The following is an 18,228-nucleotide window of genomic DNA, read 5'->3' on the forward strand; positions in this document are numbered from 1 at the left end:
CAAATTGTCTTAAATCCATTTTAGCATCCATATAAACTATCATATGATTTTTCATCATAAATCTATTAATACAATTTTAAATAATTTTCTTAGTATTGAAGTATCCTTGCATCACTGGAATAAACTCCACTTGGTGTGATATATTATTTTTTGATGTGCTGCTGAATTCTATTTGCTAATATTTTATCTGGAATTTCTATATTAATAAGAGATTGATTTGTTTCTTCCAAGAACATTTGGAAAGAATCTTCTCTTTCCATGTTTTACAGTAGTTTTAATGAGATTGAATCTATCTGCTCTTTACTGATGTGGTAGCACTCATCTGAATTTGGCCTAGTATTTATTGCAAAGAAAGATACCTTTTTGGCAAATCATTTTAATTTTCTATTTGTTCTGGAGGGAGTTTTGGTACATCATAATTTTCCTAGAATATGACCTATTTCATCCAGGCTTTCAAATATATTTGCAGAGTTGAACTAAGTATTCTGCCACGATTTTTTTTCCCTGTGTCTATGTTTATTGTCACTTACTTGTTATTTTGTATAGTTGTGCTTTCTACTTTCTTAATTAGGTAAGCTAAAGATTCAATCTATTTTATTGCTTCTTACTTTTCTTTTCCAAAAAAATACTCTTGTATTCATTTATTAATTCCACATTATTAATTCATTAATTTCTATTTCAATCTTTAGATTCTATTTAATTCTTGAGTTGAACATTTACTTTCATTTATTCTTGTTTGCTAATGTAAATATATAAGGCCATACATTTTTTGAGCACTGTTTTAACTCTATCCTATGGGTTCTGATAATTCTAGAATGTTATTCTTTTAAAAATATTCTGCAATTTGTTCACATTTCCTTCTTAACCCAATAAATTTTTATTTAAGTGCTAGTGACTGGTTTTCTGGTTTTGTTGATTGCCGTTTTATTGCATTATTCTCAGAGATCGTCATCTATACTATTTCTACTTTTCAGAATTAATTGAGGTTTCTTTGTGGTGTGTCTTGGGTTGGAATGCCTGAAAACACACTCTGAGGGGTGGAGATTTGTGTGGGACAGGGTGCTTAGAAGCAATACCTATAAGAAACTTAGGGAAGCAGGAGCAGGCAGAGGGAAATGTTGATCTGCACTGCGGTTCCAACAGAGGCTTCACGCCATCGTGTAAGGAGCGCTGGAGCCGAGATAGCCTTTCAGAGTTGTCTCATCTTTGTTTTTTCCCCCTTATACATGACATGAACTTTTTTTTACATCACTGTTCTTTATTTGTTTGAGTCCAGAAACTTTACTAAAACATAAACAGGGGATGACATATTAGATCAATTTTCCCTGGTTCCATGTTATGTTCTTAGAAGTTTTTATTTCTGAAAATTGTTTTTGGATTATAGCTTCAGTATTTGTCCTGTTCCATCACTCCTTTTCTAATTTGAAGCCTCTAATTATACGTGTTGAATCTCTGTCATTTGCTTCATAAATCCTTTTTTCCACAGTATGTTTTGTTTAACTGAAGCATAATTAGAATGAAACAGTGCACACATTTTAAGTGATTAGTTTAATGAGCTTTGATAATTGTATGCTTCTGTGTAGCCAACACCCTGTTCAAGATATAGAACATCTCCATACTCAAGAAATTTCCCTGATGCTCCTTTCTAGGTCAATTCCTCCCACATCCAGACAGCACTGCTCTGATTTATATCATTTTAGATTAATATTTCCTATTCTAGAATGTCATCTAAATGGAATAATACACTATGTACTCTTTCATGTCTGACTTCTTTTTCTCAACATGGTGGGGTTTTTTTGTTTTTGTTTTTTTAAACATTTATTTATTTATTTTGGCTGCGTTGGGTCTTCGTTGCTGCAAGCGGGCTTTCTATAGTTGCAGTGAGCAGGTGCACGGGCCTCTCATTGTGGTAGCTTCTCTTGTTGCAGAGCATGGGCTCTAGAGCACAAGCTCAGTAGTTGTGGAGCATGGGCTTTGTTGCTCCGCGGCATGTGGGATCTTTCCGGACCAGGGCTCGAACCCGTGTCCCCTGCATTGGCAGGCAGATTCTTAACCACTGCACCACCAGGGAAGTCCTAACGTGGTGTTTTAAATTAAGGATTCATCCTTATTGTTTTGTGTATCCGTAACTTGTTCTTTTCCTTTTAATTTATATTAATTGCAATAAGTTCAACAATATTTATACACACATTCATATAAAACCCAGAAATATATTTTTTTTCCTGTGATAATTTTATTTATTTTCTTTTACTTCTTTGCTTTGTCAGACAACTTGCTTTCATTTGTTCCCAGGTCTCACCACCTTTTCTCGAAGTTCTTACATTTATTTCCACCTTAAACATGTGCTTTTTGGAGGAAATTATTTCATTAATATTTTTATTCACAGTAAAATATTTTCATCTGCTCTGCAGCAACTATCTGTGGTGAAACTTCTTTTCCTGCCATTTACTTTTCCTGTTTCCTTCCTCCATTCTTATCCTAATCTATTTTTGTTGATACTATGTTGGTTCATTTTTCAGGACTCGTTTTTGAAAGAGAAGAGTTTTTCCGAGATTTCCTATTTGTAGAAAGTTATGTGGCAGAAGGGCCTGTGCTGTGCTGCAGGCTGGTGAAGTTTTATATATGAATTTAATATTTTTTCTGATGAATTCCATTAGCCAGGTTATTTTGGTTGTGGTTTGTTTGGTTTTTTATAATATAAGGAATTTTTTTCTTGGCTGCTATGAGGAAAGCCGCCTCCTGCAGATACACCTTGTCTGCGTTATACTTCATTAAGTCCTGCCTCCTCCTCTTCTCTGGAAGCAAACTAGTTCTAGGAAGCTCCTATACAAACAGGTGCAGACTCATTCCACTGTTGCAGACAGGTGATTAGGATGTGTACCTCATGTGACTGTCATCGAAGACTGTATCTTTGCTTGTTCTTTCCGAAGTCTACAGCACCTAAGTCTTCTCTCCCTGTTATCTTATTTTTGCTTCCTTTTGGATGCCTTCATCAATCTTACCTGGTTTTGGCTACTCTTCCATGTCTTCTGAAATACAGGGTTTTAACTGTGACCTAGGTTTGCTGTAAAAAGGAACCGAATTTTTGTTTCTTATTCTCATTGTCTGTCATGTGATTCCAAGGGAGAGAAGGGGAAATGATGATTTTATCCCTTTATAATCAAGCCAGAATTCTCCAAAGTGCATTTTCCCCTATTTTATTATAAAAAATTTCAAACATGCAGACAAGTTTAAAGAAACGCACAGTGCACAACCATGTGCCCCCTACCTATAGGCTACAATTAATTTTGCTATACTTGCTTTATCACATAGCTATCTTCCATCTTATTTTGTTGATGCATTTCAAAGGAAGTTGCAGACATCGGTACAGTTCCCCCCTAAACACTTCAGCATTCACTTCTTAACTAATGATCGATATTTATTTATAGTTCTCATTACTATTTTTTGAGGTGAAATTTATATACAGTGAAATGCGTTGTCTTAACTGTATGATTTTATGAATTCTGACAATGAAAACACTGGGTAACTCACACCCAGATCAAAGTAAAGGACATTTCCATCACTCCAGAAAGTTGGTTTGTGTCTTTTCCTAGTCAATCCCCATCCCTAGCTCCAAGAGGCAGGCAACAACTGTCTTTTTTTTTTTTTAATATCTATAGATTAGTTTTGCCTGTTCTATAAATTCTTACAAATGGAATCATACAGTATGCATTATTTTGTGTTCGGATTCTTTCACTTACAATGTTTTTGCAATTCATCCACATTGTTACATGTATAAGTAGTTCATTTCTTTGTATTGCTGACTTTTATTCCATTACATAATTATAATGTTGTTATACATTTTCCTATAGATGGACACCTGGGTTGTTTCCAGTCCTTGACTATTATGAATAAAACTGCTATGAATATTCCTGTGCATTTTGTGTGTATGTGTGTACACATGTTTTCATTTCTCTTGAGTAAATACCTAGAAGTAGAACTCCTGAGTCATATGGTAGGTGACTGTTTCATTTACTAGAAACTTCTATAGCTTTCCCTTAGAACTTGTGCCACCAGTGGATGAAAATTCTCCATCCTCCACATTCTTTCCAACATTTAGTGGCTTACCTATTTTTTCTTGAATTTATTTCTAAGAATTGTATTTTTGATGCTATAGTAAGTTGAAAGTTTTTTATTTCATTTTCCAATCGTTTAGTGTTAATATATAAAAACTTTTGATTTTTGTATTTTGACCCTGTATCCTATGAAATGGCTAAACTCTTGTTAATTCTAGTAGCTGTTTTATAAATCTTTAGAATTTTCTATGTAAAGAATCATGTCTCATCAGAGAAACGTACATCAAAATCACAATAAGGTATCACCTCACACCCATTAGGAAGGCTATTATTGAAAAAATAAAAAACGTGTTGGCAAGGATGTGGAAAAACTGAAACCCTTGCACACTGTTGGTGGGATTGTAAAGTGGTGCAACTTTAATGAAAGGAGATATTTCAAAAATTTTAAAAAAAGAGAACTACTATATGATCCAGGAATCCCACTTCTGGATATATGTAAAAGAACTGACAGCAAGGTCTTTGCACACTTAGGTTCACAACAGCACTGTTCACAATATCCAAGAGGTAAAAGCAAGCCAAATGTCCACTGATGGATGAATGGACAAACAAAATGTGGTATATACGTACAATAGTATATTATTCAGCTTTAAAAAGGAAGGATATCCTGTCACATGCTCCCCAAATGGATGAACCTTGAGGACATTATGCTAAGTAAAATAAGCCAGTCACAAAAAGTCAAACACTGTATGATTCCACATATATGAGGTATCTAAAGTGTGATTACCTCCATAGAAACAGAAAGTGAATGGTTACCAGAGGCTAGGAGGAGGGGAAAAAGGGGAATTGTTTAATGGGTATAGAGTATCAGATTTCCAAGATGAAAAAGTTCTGCATGTCTATTTCACAACTATGTGAATATACTTAACACTACTAAACTAATACACTTAAAAAGATGGTTAAGATGGTAAATTATTGTGGTTATGTTTTCTACCACAATAAAAGAAAGAATCAGGTCATCTGCAAATAGAAACATTATTTTTACCAATATTTATATCTTGTTTCACCCCTTTTCTTGTATTGCACTGGAATATTGAATAGAAGTGGTGAATAAACAACTCTGCCTTGCTCCTAGTCTCAAGGAGAAAGTGTTTAATATTTCACCATTAGGTGTGATGTGCCCTGTGGGTTTTTTGTAGATGCCCTTTAACATATCAAGTTCTCTTCTACACTTAAGTTTCCTGGATTTTGTTGTTTTTATTATCATAAATGGGTGTTGAATTTTGTCAAATGATTTTAGGGAGTATTTGTTTGAAATTCCCTTTTATTTTCTGAATGGGGTGGATTACATTGATTTCTTAGAACTGTTGAATCAACCTTTTGTTCCTAGGATAATATCAACTTATTCATGGTATAAATCATTTTCGCATAATCCTGGATTCGATTAACTGATACGCAGTTGAGGATTTTTTACATTGATGTTCATAGTGCAATGTTGGCCTGTGGTTCTTTTTTTTTTTAATAACGTTTCGTCAGGTTTTGCTTTTAGGGTTATGTTGGCCATATTAAATGAGTTGGGACTTATTTTCTATTCTTCCATTTTCTTTTTTTTTTTTTTTTAAGATGTTGGGGGTAGGAGTTTATTAATTAATTAATTTATTTTTGCTGTGTTGGGTCTTCGTTTCTGTGCGAGGGCTATCTCCAGTTGTGGCAAGTGGGGGCCACTCTTCATCGCGGTGTGCGGGCCTCTCACTATCGCAGCCGCTCTTGTTGAGTAGCACAGGCTCCAGATGCGCAGGCTCAGTAGTTGTGGCTCATGGGCCTAGTTGCTCCACGGCATGTGGGATCCTCCCAGACCAGGGCTCGAACCTGTGTCCCCTGCATTAGCAGGCAGATTCTCAACCACTGTGCCACCAGGGAAGCCCTATTCTTCCATTTTCTGAAAAAGTTTCTGTAAGATGGTGCTATATTTTTCCTCAGATGTTTGATAGAATTGCTCAGTGAAACCCTCTGGATCTGGAGAAAGTACATGTGTTTTCTGAATGAAGGTTTCAGATTTTTTTAAAAAAATCCAATTTCTTTAACTAATGAAGAGCTACTCATACTTTCAATTCCATCTCTTGTCAGTTTTTGTGATGAAAAGAGTTAATTCCGAATGGTTCTGGAAGCTCATTTTCCTTCTCCTCTTGGTAGTTCAGTAGGGACTCAGGATAGTTTAATAGCTACACTGAGTCAGTCGGAGGAAAGAGCAAAGGGTTTGGCGGACGTCTGTGCTCTAATAGGCAATGCTCAACCTAGGATTCCCAGTGTGCTCATCGGTGGGGATGGGGCCCTTCCTCTCTCTTGGAGTGCACTCTGTCACACATCCAGCTTGCTGGTCTAAGCAGACCTCTCTCTGCCAGAAACTTGGCCATGGTGCATACCAAACATTTATACTCAGTCTTTGCTGTGGAATAAAGGGAGCTCTGGGGCTGTGTGCACTCTACTACTTGTCTGCCTCCAAACCCAATGTTATCTGAAATGTGTGGTGCTAGTGGTGTATGACTGTGATGCCCCTACATGACAGGTAAGATGTACTTTTCAAGGAAGTTGTCCATTTCACCTAAATTGTCAAATTTATTGCTATAATCTTGTTCATAACATTTTCTTATTACCTGTTTTAGGATCTGTAGTGATATCCCACCTTTAATTCCTGATATTGGCAATTTGTATGTTTTCTTTTGATCACTTTAGCTAGGGTTTTATAGTTGATCTTTGCAAAGAATTATCCTATGTACATTTTAAATTATGAAACTGCCATGTTGTTCTTTAAAGTACTGTTTCTGTTTACATTCCCTTCAAAAGCACGTGAGAGTACTTTTTTTCATAGCTTCTTGCTAACTTTAGATTTTATATATCTTTTTTAGTTTTTTGATCTGATGTCAAACAGACAAAAATTGTTTAATTTTTATTTATCTTGCATTTCCTGGATTCCTAGTGAGACTGAGCATATTTACAATATATTTATGTACTATTTGTGTTTCCTCTTCAGTGATTATTTTTATTATTTGCCCTTATTTCTACTGGGCTATTTGTCTTTTATTCATTTATTTGCAAAACTTCTTTATATATTCTAGATATTGTTTTATCTGGGCAAATATTCTCTCAAATTGTCACTAGTCTTTTTTTTTTAATGTCTTTTTTTTTACATTTATTGGAGTATAATTGCTTTACAATGTCACTAATCTTTTATTTACAGTATCTTTTCCCTACAGTTAAGTGTTTTTTATATAATCATGGTTTTTAGTTGTGGCCTTTATTGCTTTTAGGTTTTCTGTTTTGATAATGAAGTTTTTTCCCATCTCAAGATTATAAAAATTTTTGTAATGCTTTAACCACTTTCTTCTTTATTCTTGGATTTTATAGCAATGGGTAATATATATTTTGGGGTTGTGTGAGATATATAGCTAATCTTATTATTATTTTTAAATTGAAAGCAATTTCTCCAATGCCATTATTGACTACTTTCCCATATACTGGTTTGAAATGCAAAATCCAAACTTAATGCTCTAAATTCCCTTATAATGAGTCGGTTTTGCAACTCTTTCTGTGCCAATGCTCTATGCATCTATTTCTGCACTAATCATGCTATTTTATTTATATAGCTTTATAGCATGTTTTGATGTTTGCTAGGAAAAATTTCCCTCTCTCCTTCCCATTCTTCAGCCATTTTCATTCCCTCTCTTTCAGTTATATTTTTGGAACCAGTTTGTATCTTGGACAGCACTCATATTTAGATGAGATATGGAATGAATTCTCACATTTAACAATATTATTTCTTCCCATTCAGAAAAACAGTATATCTCTCCATTTATTTAGTTCTTTTTTTATGTCATTCAGTGTTTTATAGTCCACTTTATAGGTTTCTTGCATTTCTTAAAACAGTTATTCCTGGGTATTTGATAGTTTTTTATCATTATAAATAGAAATTTAAAAATAGTATTTTAAAATATATTCTTAATTGTAAAGTCTACTTTATTTTGTATGTTGACCTTGTTCTGAACTTGTTGCTGAATTATCTGGTTAGTTCTAATAGTTTATGACTTGATTCTCTTGAATTTCCTAGATCCACAAACATGTCATTAACAATCAAAGTTTAGCTGTATACGTTCAATTCATTTTGGGGAAGGAGAAGAGGAGTTGCTTTATAGTTTATGGATTTTTTTCTTTTATCTTTATTAAAGCTACTTAAAAATTTTCTTTGAGTTTATTGTTTTTTTCTTTCTAGTATCTTGAGTTGAAAATTAAATTTTGGCTGAATTTCAAAGGTTTTGCTATTTCACTGTAGTTCATAAACTGACTTTTAATTTCCTCCTTAACCCAAAATCATATAGAGTTTGGAATTTCTAAGTGGATAGAAACATTTGGCCACTTATTTTGTAAAATCATAACTATATTATACCCTACACAGGGTACATAGCCTAAATGATTTTTGCTTTTTTTGAACCTGTTGAACTTTGTGGCATAAGATGTATGTTGCACAGGGGTGAATGTTCCACAGGGGTTTGAAAAGAAAGTAGCCTTGCTCACATTTTCTCTATTTGAATTGTTGATTTCTGAATATAATATAGATTAAATATACTAGAAGATAGTAAATACACTCGTGGATTCATTGATTTCCTTTTGTAATTTTACCAAATTTTGCTTAATGTTGTCAGGTACATAAAAATTCATGAATTTTATATTTTCTTTGCAAACTATCCATTTTTATCAACATGAAATTACCCTCTTTATCCTTATTAATGGTTTTTTCTTTAATTTTGTCTCAAAGTAATATTGTTATATCTTCTTTTTGTTAGCATTTACCTGGAACATATTCAATTGTGTGCTGGCAAACAAGCTCTTTTTCAGGGGATGGGTATGACTTGTAATGCTTGTCAATTTCTATGGCATTAAGTACTTGTACCATGATTGATTTCAAGCAACAAACACGAAGGAGATGCTGGAAAGAGATATGCAAAATCGATTCTCACAAGCTGGTACAAGCTAGTTGCAGGATATCATAATTTTATTCTTTTATTTTTTTAGCTTTAGGGATCGTTATGTTTTAGGTGCATCTTTTTCAATCTCATAGTCTCTCTTTTTTTCTTTTTTTAAAATACATTTCAACTTAATTACATATATTGTGATTATTGGTATGTTTGGATCATCCTATCTTTTTTATTTACCATGTCTCTTATATACTGTTCCTCTCTTTTGTTCTGTCTTTCCTTCTTCCCTTCCTTCCATTCTTCTTCCTGGCTTGTGTTGAATTGATGGAGCTTTCTTTATTTTTTTTTAATTTCTTCTAATTCTTTGAAAATTAAATACTCGATTCCTATTCTTGTGGTCACCTTTAAAACTTCTGAACATATATTTAATATTATTGAAATATTTAATTTGATTAATTTAATATAATAAATTAATATTATATTTTAAATCAATATCTAGAGTTTCTTATCCTCCACATGTTCCACCAAAGCAAAAAAGAAACTTAACACTTCCAACCAACCCCTCCTCCTAACTTCTGTTACTGTAAACATTAACATCAACAGTTATGTAGGTTTTACTAGAGTCTTTGTTTTCCATTGTTTCATATGTTCTAAAGATTGACAGAGTCCCATTTGGGCAGAAAGACTTGAAGAAGTGAAAAGATAAACTATTTTAATATAAACAGGAAAAGAGCAGACTTTGAGAAAGAATAGGGCTTGCAGTATTCAAGGAACACCAAGAAAGTCAGTATGGTTAAAGTGGAATCAGTGAGGTGACATGTAGTAGAAAGTGAAGTCACAGAAGTAACAACAAGACTAATCATGGAAGCCTTGCAGGGCAGTGAAGACGTTTCATTCTATCGTGTAATGAGGAGTCATGAGACAATTTTGAGCAAGGGAGTGACACGATATGTTTTCAGTTTTAAAAGAACCATTCTGACCAAAAAATGGAGAAAAAGATTGTCTGGAGCAAGAGCTGAAGAGGGAAATGAGCTAGGAGAGTATGCAGAGGTACAGGCAAGAGGTAGTGATAACTTGGACAGTAGCAGTGTTGAAAGGCAGCAGAATTCTGGATCGATTTTCAAATAACAGCCCACAGGATTTGATGAGGGATTAGACATGCAATGTGAGAGAAAGAGAAAAGACAAGGATGATTCGAGGTTTGGGGCCCCACCACCCGGACGAATGGTGAAAAAACAAATCCTGAGACAAAGAACACTATAACGGAAGTAAGACTGGGAGAAGTACAGATTCCAGTGGGTTGTAGGCTTAGTAATGAAAAGAAAAAGAAAAATTTCTTCAGGTTACTTCTGCTTTCTCAGTGAAATAAGAAGCTGAGATTAAGGCACTAAGGAGGGGGTGGATGCTAGAGGTCTAAGAAGATAGGAGAAAGGAATGTTGGGGAAACTTGGGGGCTAAATGCACTGGGAAAGTATAACAGTCTTACACAGAGTGTTGAGGTCCCACCTGAAGTTCTTGGTTATGAACTTAAATTAAGACCAATCAGCATGGTTGTGTTTTTCTTTAGAGACATTCAGCTGCTTGGGTCCAGAAGAAAAGTGGGTAGAGATTCAACTAGGCATGGATTTTTTTTTTTTTTTTTTTGCAGTACGCGGGCCTCTCACTGCTGTGGCCTCTCCTGCTGCGGAGCACAGGCTCCGGAGGCGCAGGCTCAGCGGCCATGGCTCACGGGCCCAGCCGCTCTGAGGCATGTGGGATCCTCCCGGACTGGGGCATGAACCCGTGTCCCCTGCATCGGCAGGCGGACTCTCAACCACTGCGCCACCAGGGAAGCCCTAGGCATGGATTTTTTCCATGTGAATATGTCAGAGGGACAGATGAGCAGACTGAGGATATATGTTAAAAAGTGACCATGACAGAACATGGAGTACTTGCTTCATGAGGAGGGAAGTGAAAGCATAATGGGAAAGAAGGTGGTAATAATTAGGGAAAAGTGGTAAGGTCAATGAATTTCAGTTTGTAATCATGTCAGAGAATTGTTGGAGTGTAAGTACAAAAAGACATGGGGGTCAAAGAATAAGATGCTAGAGATGCTGGAGTTGATGCAGTTATTGGCAATGACAAGGCCAAGAGTAATATTTCTTAATGGGAACACTTTTGGTATTGTGGAGATGACAATATTTTTACTGTGTGGAACTAACCTTCACAATGCAGGATGTTTAGCATCTCTGGCCAATGGGCACTGCATATCAGTAGCACCTCCTAGTCAGTGTGACAACCCAAAGCACCCACACATTTCCAAATGCTCCATAAGGTGGGTGATCCTTCCTTAATTCAGAACCAAGGGTCATGGATATGATCATGAGACTAATCACTGGAACTGAATATGGTGAAGAATTGAGAGGCTAGGGTGCTGGATGATCTACATGGATAGGAGGTCATCCAAAATCATAACAGAATCGTGTTGGAGAGAAAGACTGTGAACCAGGTGAAAAGCTATATGACTAACCTTCTACAATGAGGTACAAACAGATTTGGTGGTGATTATATGTTTCAATGGATTTCTGAGATCTATTTCAATAATTTCTCAATCTTATGCATCCCAAGAGAATATCTAAATAGGGTTGAATAATATCAGAATTCCATGATCCACCCTCACATACCACTAGAGTATCATTATAAAGAGGTACAACAGGGACTTCCCTGGTGGCGTAGTGGTTAAGAATCTGCCTGTGAATGCAGGGGACATGGTTCAACCCCTGGTCCAGGAAGATCCGATAGGTCGCAGAGCAACTAAGCCCGTATGCCACAACTACTGAGCCTGCGCTCGAGAGCCCGTGAGGCACAACTACTGAAGCCTGCATGCTGCAACTACTGAAGACCACGAGCCGCAACTACTGAAGCCCACGCACTTAGAGCCCGTGCTCTGCAACAAGAGAAGCCACTGCAATGAGAAGCCCACACACCACAATGAAGAGCAGCCCCCGCTTGCTACAACTAGAGAAAGCCCACACGCAACAACGAAGACCCAACGCAGACAAAAATGAATAAATAAATAAATACATATATTTACATATATATATATATATATATATATATATATATATATATATATATATATATGTAAAGAGGTATGACAAATGAATGGGTAAAGAAGATGTGGTACTGGGGCTTCCCTGGTGGTGCAATGGTTGATAATCCGCCTGCCAATGCAGCAGACACGGGTTCGAGCCTTGGTCCAGGAAGACCCCACATGCCGTGGAGCCTGCGCTCTAGAGCTCATATGCCACAACTGCTGAGCCCGCATGCCACAACTACTTGCCTCATGTGCCTGGAGCCCGTGCTCTGCCACAGGAGAAGCCCCCTCAATGAGGAGCCCATGCACTGAACGAGGAGTGGCCCCCACTCGCTGCAACTAGGGAAAGCCCATGCGTAGCAACAAAGACCCAACGCAGACAAAAATAAATAAATTAAAAAAATTCAAATAAATAAATAACACCTGAAATCCTCCTTATGAACAACAACAACAAAAAGATGTGGTACATATATACAATAGAATATTACTCAGCCATAAAAAGGAATGAAATAATGCCATTTGTAGCAACATGGATGGACCTAGAGATCATCATACTAAGTGAAGTAAGCCAAAGACAAATATCATACAATATTGCTTACATGTGGAATCTTAAAAAATGATACAAATGAACTTATATACAAAACAGAAACAGACTCACAGACACAGAAAATAAACTTATGGTTACCAAAGGGGAAAGGAGTGAGGGATAAATTAGGAGTTTGGGATTAAAATATACACACTACTATATATAAAATAGATAACCAACAAGCACTTACTGTATAGCACCTACTTGATACTTGATATCAAGTATCAAGATACTTGATATCTTGTAATAATCTATAATGGAAGAGAGTGTAAAAAAAGAATATATATATATTTTTTAATATATACTTATGACTGAGTCACTTTGCTGTACATCTGAAACTAACTCTACATTGTAAATCAACTATATTTCAATAAAAATTTAAAAAACCCATAAGTTAAAAAAAGAGGTACCAAAATGAGGTAGAATCAAACAATGTTACATGGCACACATACGAAGCAGTGCTGTTACTAAATAATGTACCCTATATACTTTCACTTCAAATGCCTTAATAGTTCTTTTCACAAGAAAAAATTTTTGTACCTATGTATGATGATGGATGTTAACTAGTCTTATTAGGGTGATCATTTTGCAATACATATATTGAATCATTATGCTGTATACCTGAAACTAATACAATGTTATATATCAACTATATCTCAATTTTTAAAACTGTTACAATTTTAAATTACAGTATTTGTTAGGAAAAAAGGGGACAATATTAGGATAGATATAGATATTTACTCATTTAAAAGCAGTAATCCTGTATAAATATGCATATCATCAATATTGCTTCCATCTTTTACTTGTCAACTATAGGCAAACTAATTCAAAATGCTTTGAACCGCCATTCTACAAATAGGATACATATCAGTTTTTAGCAATGTTGCCATCAGCTGGCTAAAAGCAACATAGGTGTATTTGGAAAACAAAAGTCTCTAGTATTACAAAATGTTACGTTATTTGGTTGAAATATGCTACATGATGCTTGAATATTCCTCTTCCCTTCCAAATTATACCTTTCAGATACATAGTACAGTCTCATTGCATTAAGTTCATTGAAATGTTTTACCTTCCACCCATATATCCAAGTTAAGTTTTTGTTTTCATATTATCACACTTGCCTTTTGTATATATGCTAGGTCTCTGCTTATTTTCAACTCTGGGTGCCACTTCCATCTGGATTTTATTTTTATTTCCCTTCCATCCACTGCAAAATTGCCTTCTCTTATTAGTTCAAACTATACTCAGTTCTTCTCTAAGCAACTTTTTTTTAAACATCTTTATTGGAGTATAATTGCTTTACAAGGTTGTGATTGTTTCTGCTGTATAACAAAGTGAATCAGCTATATGTATACATATATCCCCATAAACCTTCCCAATTGTGTCTCCCTCCCATCCTCCCTATCCCACCCCTCTAGGTGGTCACAAAGCACCAAGCTTATCTCTCTGTGCTGTGCAACTGCTTCACACTAGCCATCTATTTTACATTTGGTAGTGTATATATGTCAATGCTACTCTCTTACTTCGTCCCAGCTTACCCTTCCCCCTCCCCATATCCACAAGTCCATTCTCCACATCTGCATCTTTATTACTGTCCTGCCCCTAGGTTCATCAGAACCATTTTTTTTGGATTCCATATATATGTGTTTGGATTCCATATATATGTGCATATGGTATTTGTTTTTCTCTTTTTGACTTACTTCACTCTGTATGACAGACTCTGGGTCTATCCACCTCACTACAAATAACTCAATTTCATTTCTTTTTATGGCTGAGTAATATTCCGTTGTATATATGTGCCACATCTTCTTTATCCATTCATCTGTCAATGCACACTTAGCTTGCTTCCATGTCCTGGCTACTGTAAATAGTGCTGCAATGAACACTGTGGCACATGACTCTTTTTGAATTATGGTTTTCTCAGGGTATATGCCCAGTAGTGGGATTTCTGGGTCTTATGGTAGTTCTATTTTTAGTTTCTTAAGGAACCTCCATACTGTTTTCCATAGTGGCTATATCAATTTACATTCCCACCAACAGTGCAAGAGGGTTCCCTTTTCTCCACACCCTCTCCACCGTTTACTGTTTGTAGATTTTTTGATGATGGCCATTCTGACCGGTGTGAGGTGATACCTCATTGTAGTTTTGATTTGCATTCCGCTACTGATCAGTGATGTTGCACATCCTTTCATGTGCTTGTTGGCAATCTGTGTTTCTTACTTGGAGAAATGTCTATTTAGGTCTTCTGTCCATTTTTGGATTGGGTTGTTTGTTTTTTTGATACTGAGCTGCATGAGCTGCTTGTATACTGTGGAGATTAATCCTTTGTCAGTTGCTTCGTTTGCAAATATTTTCTCCCATTCTGAGGGTTGTCTTTTTGCTTTGTTTATGATTTCCTTTGCTGCACAAAAGCTTTGAAGTTTATTTGTTTATTTGTTTATTTTTGTTTCTATTTCCATTTCTCTAGGAGGTGGGTCAAAAAGGATCTTGCTGTGATTTATGACATAGAGTGTTCCGCCTGTTTTCCTCTAAGAGTTTTATACTGCCTGGCCTTACATTTAGGTCTTTAATCCATTTTGAATTTATTTTTGTATATGGTGTTAGGGAGTCTTCTAATTTCATTCTTTTACGTGTAGCTGTACAGTTTTCCCAGCACCACTTATTGAAGACGGTATTTTTTGTCCATTGTATATTCTTGCCTCCTTTATCAAAGATAAGGTGACCATATGTGCGTGGGTTTATCTCTGGGCTTTCTATCCTGTTCCATTGATCTATATTTCTGTTTTTGTGCCAGTACCATACTGTCTTGATTACTGTAGCTTTGTAGTGTAGTCTGAAATCAGGGAGCCTGATTCCTCCAGCTCCAGCTTTCTTTCTCAAGATTGCTTTGGCTATTCGGGGTCTTTTGTGTTTCCATAAAAATTGTGAAATTTTTTGTCCTACTTCTGTGAAAAATGTCATTGCTAGTTTGATGGGGATTGAATTGAATCTGTAGATTGCTTTGGGTAATACAGATATCTTCACAATGTTGATTCTTCCACTCCAAGAACATGGTGTATCTCTCCATTTGTTAGTATCATCATTAATTTCTTTTTCATCAGTGTCTTATAGTTTTCGGCATACAGGTCTTTTGTCTCCTTTGGTAGGTTTATTCTTAGGTATTTTATTCTTTTTGTTGCAATGGTCAGTGGAAGTGTTTCCTTAATTTCTCTTTCAGATTTTCCATCATTAGTGTATAGGAATGCAAGAGATTTCTGTGCGTTAATTTTGTACCCTGCTACTCTACCAAATTCATTAATTAGCTCTAGTAGTTTTCTGGTAGCATTTTTAGGAGTCTCTCTGTATAGTATCATGTCATCTGCAAACAGTGAGTTTTATTTCTTCTTTTTCTTTTATTTCTTTTTCTTCTTTGATTGCTGTGGCTAAAACTTCCAAACTATGTTGAATAATAGTGGTAAGAGTGGGCAACCTTGTCTTGTTCCTGATCTTAGTGGAAATGGTTTCAGTTGTTCACCATTGAAAATGATATTGGCTGTGGGTTTGTCATATATGGCCTTTATTATGTTGAGGTAGGTTCCCCTATGCCTACTTTCTGGAGAGTTTTTATCATAAATGAGTGTTGAAGTTTGTCGGAAGCTTTTTCTGCATCTATTGAGATGGTCATATGGTTTTTATTCTTCAGTTTGTTAATATGGTGTATCACATTGATTGATTCACGTACATTGAAGAATCCTTGCATTCCTGGGATAAACCCCACTTGATCATGGTGTATGATTCTTTTAATGTGCTGTTGGATTCTGTTTGCTAGTATTTTGTTGAAGATTTTTGCATACATGTTAATCGGTGATATTGGCCTGTTGTTTTCTTTTTTTTGTGACATCTTTGTCTGGTTTTGGTATCACAGTGATGGTGGCCTCGTAGAATGAGTCTGGGAGTGTTCCTCCCTCTGCTATATTTTGGAAGTGTTTGAGAAGGATAGGTGTTAGCTCTTCTTTAAATGTATGATAGAATTCACCTGTGAAGCCATCTGGTCCTGGGCTTTTGTTTGTTGGACGATTTTTAATCACATTTTCAATTTCAGTGCTTGTGATTTGTCTGTTTATATTTTCTATTTCTTCCTGGTTCAGTCTTGGAAGGTTGTGCTTTTCTAAGAATTTGTCCATTTCTTCCACATTGTCCATTTTATTGGCATATAGCTGCTTATAGTAATCTCTCATGATCCTTTGTATTTCTGCAGTGTCAGCTGTTATTTCTCCTTTTTCATTTCTAATTCTGTTAATTTGAGTCTTCTCCCTATTTTTCTTGATGAGTCTGGCTAATGGCTTATCAATTTTGTTTACCTTTTCAAAGAGGTAGACGTTAGTTTTACTGATCTTTGTTACTGTTTCCTTCATTTCTTTTCCATTTACTTCTGCTCTGATTTTTATGATTTCTTTCCTTCTGCTAACTTTGGGGGTTTTTTGGTTCTTCTTTCTCTAATTGCTTTAGGTGTAAGGTTAGGTTGTTTATTTGAGATGTTTCTTGTTTCTTGGGGTAGGATTTTATTGCTATAAACTTCCCTCTTAGAATTGCTTTTGTTGTGTGCCATAGGTTTTGGGTCGTCATGTTTTCATTGTCATTTGTTTCTAGGTATTTTTTGATTTCGTCTTTGATTTCTTCAGTGATCTCTTGGTTATTTAGTAGTGTATTGTTTAGCCTCCATGTGTTTGTATTTTTTTCAGATTTTTTCCTGTAATTGATATATAGTCTCAGAGCATTGTGGTCAGAAAAGATACTTGATATGATTTCAATTTTCTTAAATTAACCATGGCTGGATTTGTGACTGAAGATATGGTCTATCCAGGAGAATGTTCCATCAGCACTTGAGAAGAAAGTGTATTCTGCTGTTTTGGGATGGAATGTCCTATAAGTATCAATTAAGTCCATCTTGTTTAATGTGCCATTTAAAGCTTGTGCTTCCTTATTCATTTTCATTTTGGATGATCTGTCCATTGGTGAAAGTGGGATGTTAAAGTACCCTACTATTATTGTGTTACTGTTGATTTCCCCTTTTATGGCTGTTGGCATTTGCCTTATGTATTGAGGTGGTCCTATGTTGGGTGCGTAAATATTTACAATTGTTATATCTTCTTCTTGGATTGGTCCCTTGATCATTATGTAGCGTCCTTCTTTGTCTCTTGTAATAGTGTTTATTTTACAGTCTATTTTTGGAACTTCCCTGGTGGCACAGCGGTTAAGAATCTGCCTGTCAATGCAGGGGAAACAGGTTCGAGCCCTGGTCCAGGAAGATCCCACATGCCGTGGAGCAACTAAGCCTATATACTACAACTACTGAGCCTGCACTCTAGAGCCCGCAAGCCACAACTACTGAGCCCGCATACCTAGAGCCCATGCTTGGCAACAAGTGAAGCCACTGCAATGAGAAGCCTGCTCACTGCAACGAAGAGCAGCCCCTGCTCACCACAACTACAGAAAGCCCTCGCACAGCAATGAAGACCCAACGCAGCCATAAATAAATAAATAAATAAATAAATAAATAAATAA

General features: G+C 35.9%; 1 protein-coding gene across 5 annotated transcripts in view; it reads right to left on the minus strand.

The window, feature by feature from the left end:
• CNTLN (centlein) overlaps positions 1–18,228 on the minus strand; it is a 356,448-nt gene that overhangs the window by 18,224 nt on the left and 319,996 nt on the right. The window lies entirely within an intron of this gene.

Source organism: Mesoplodon bidens (assembly GCF_964165515.1).
Source record: "Mesoplodon bidens genome assembly, chromosome: 6".
NCBI classification, from domain to species: Eukaryota; Metazoa; Chordata; class Mammalia; order Artiodactyla; family Ziphiidae; genus Mesoplodon; species Mesoplodon bidens.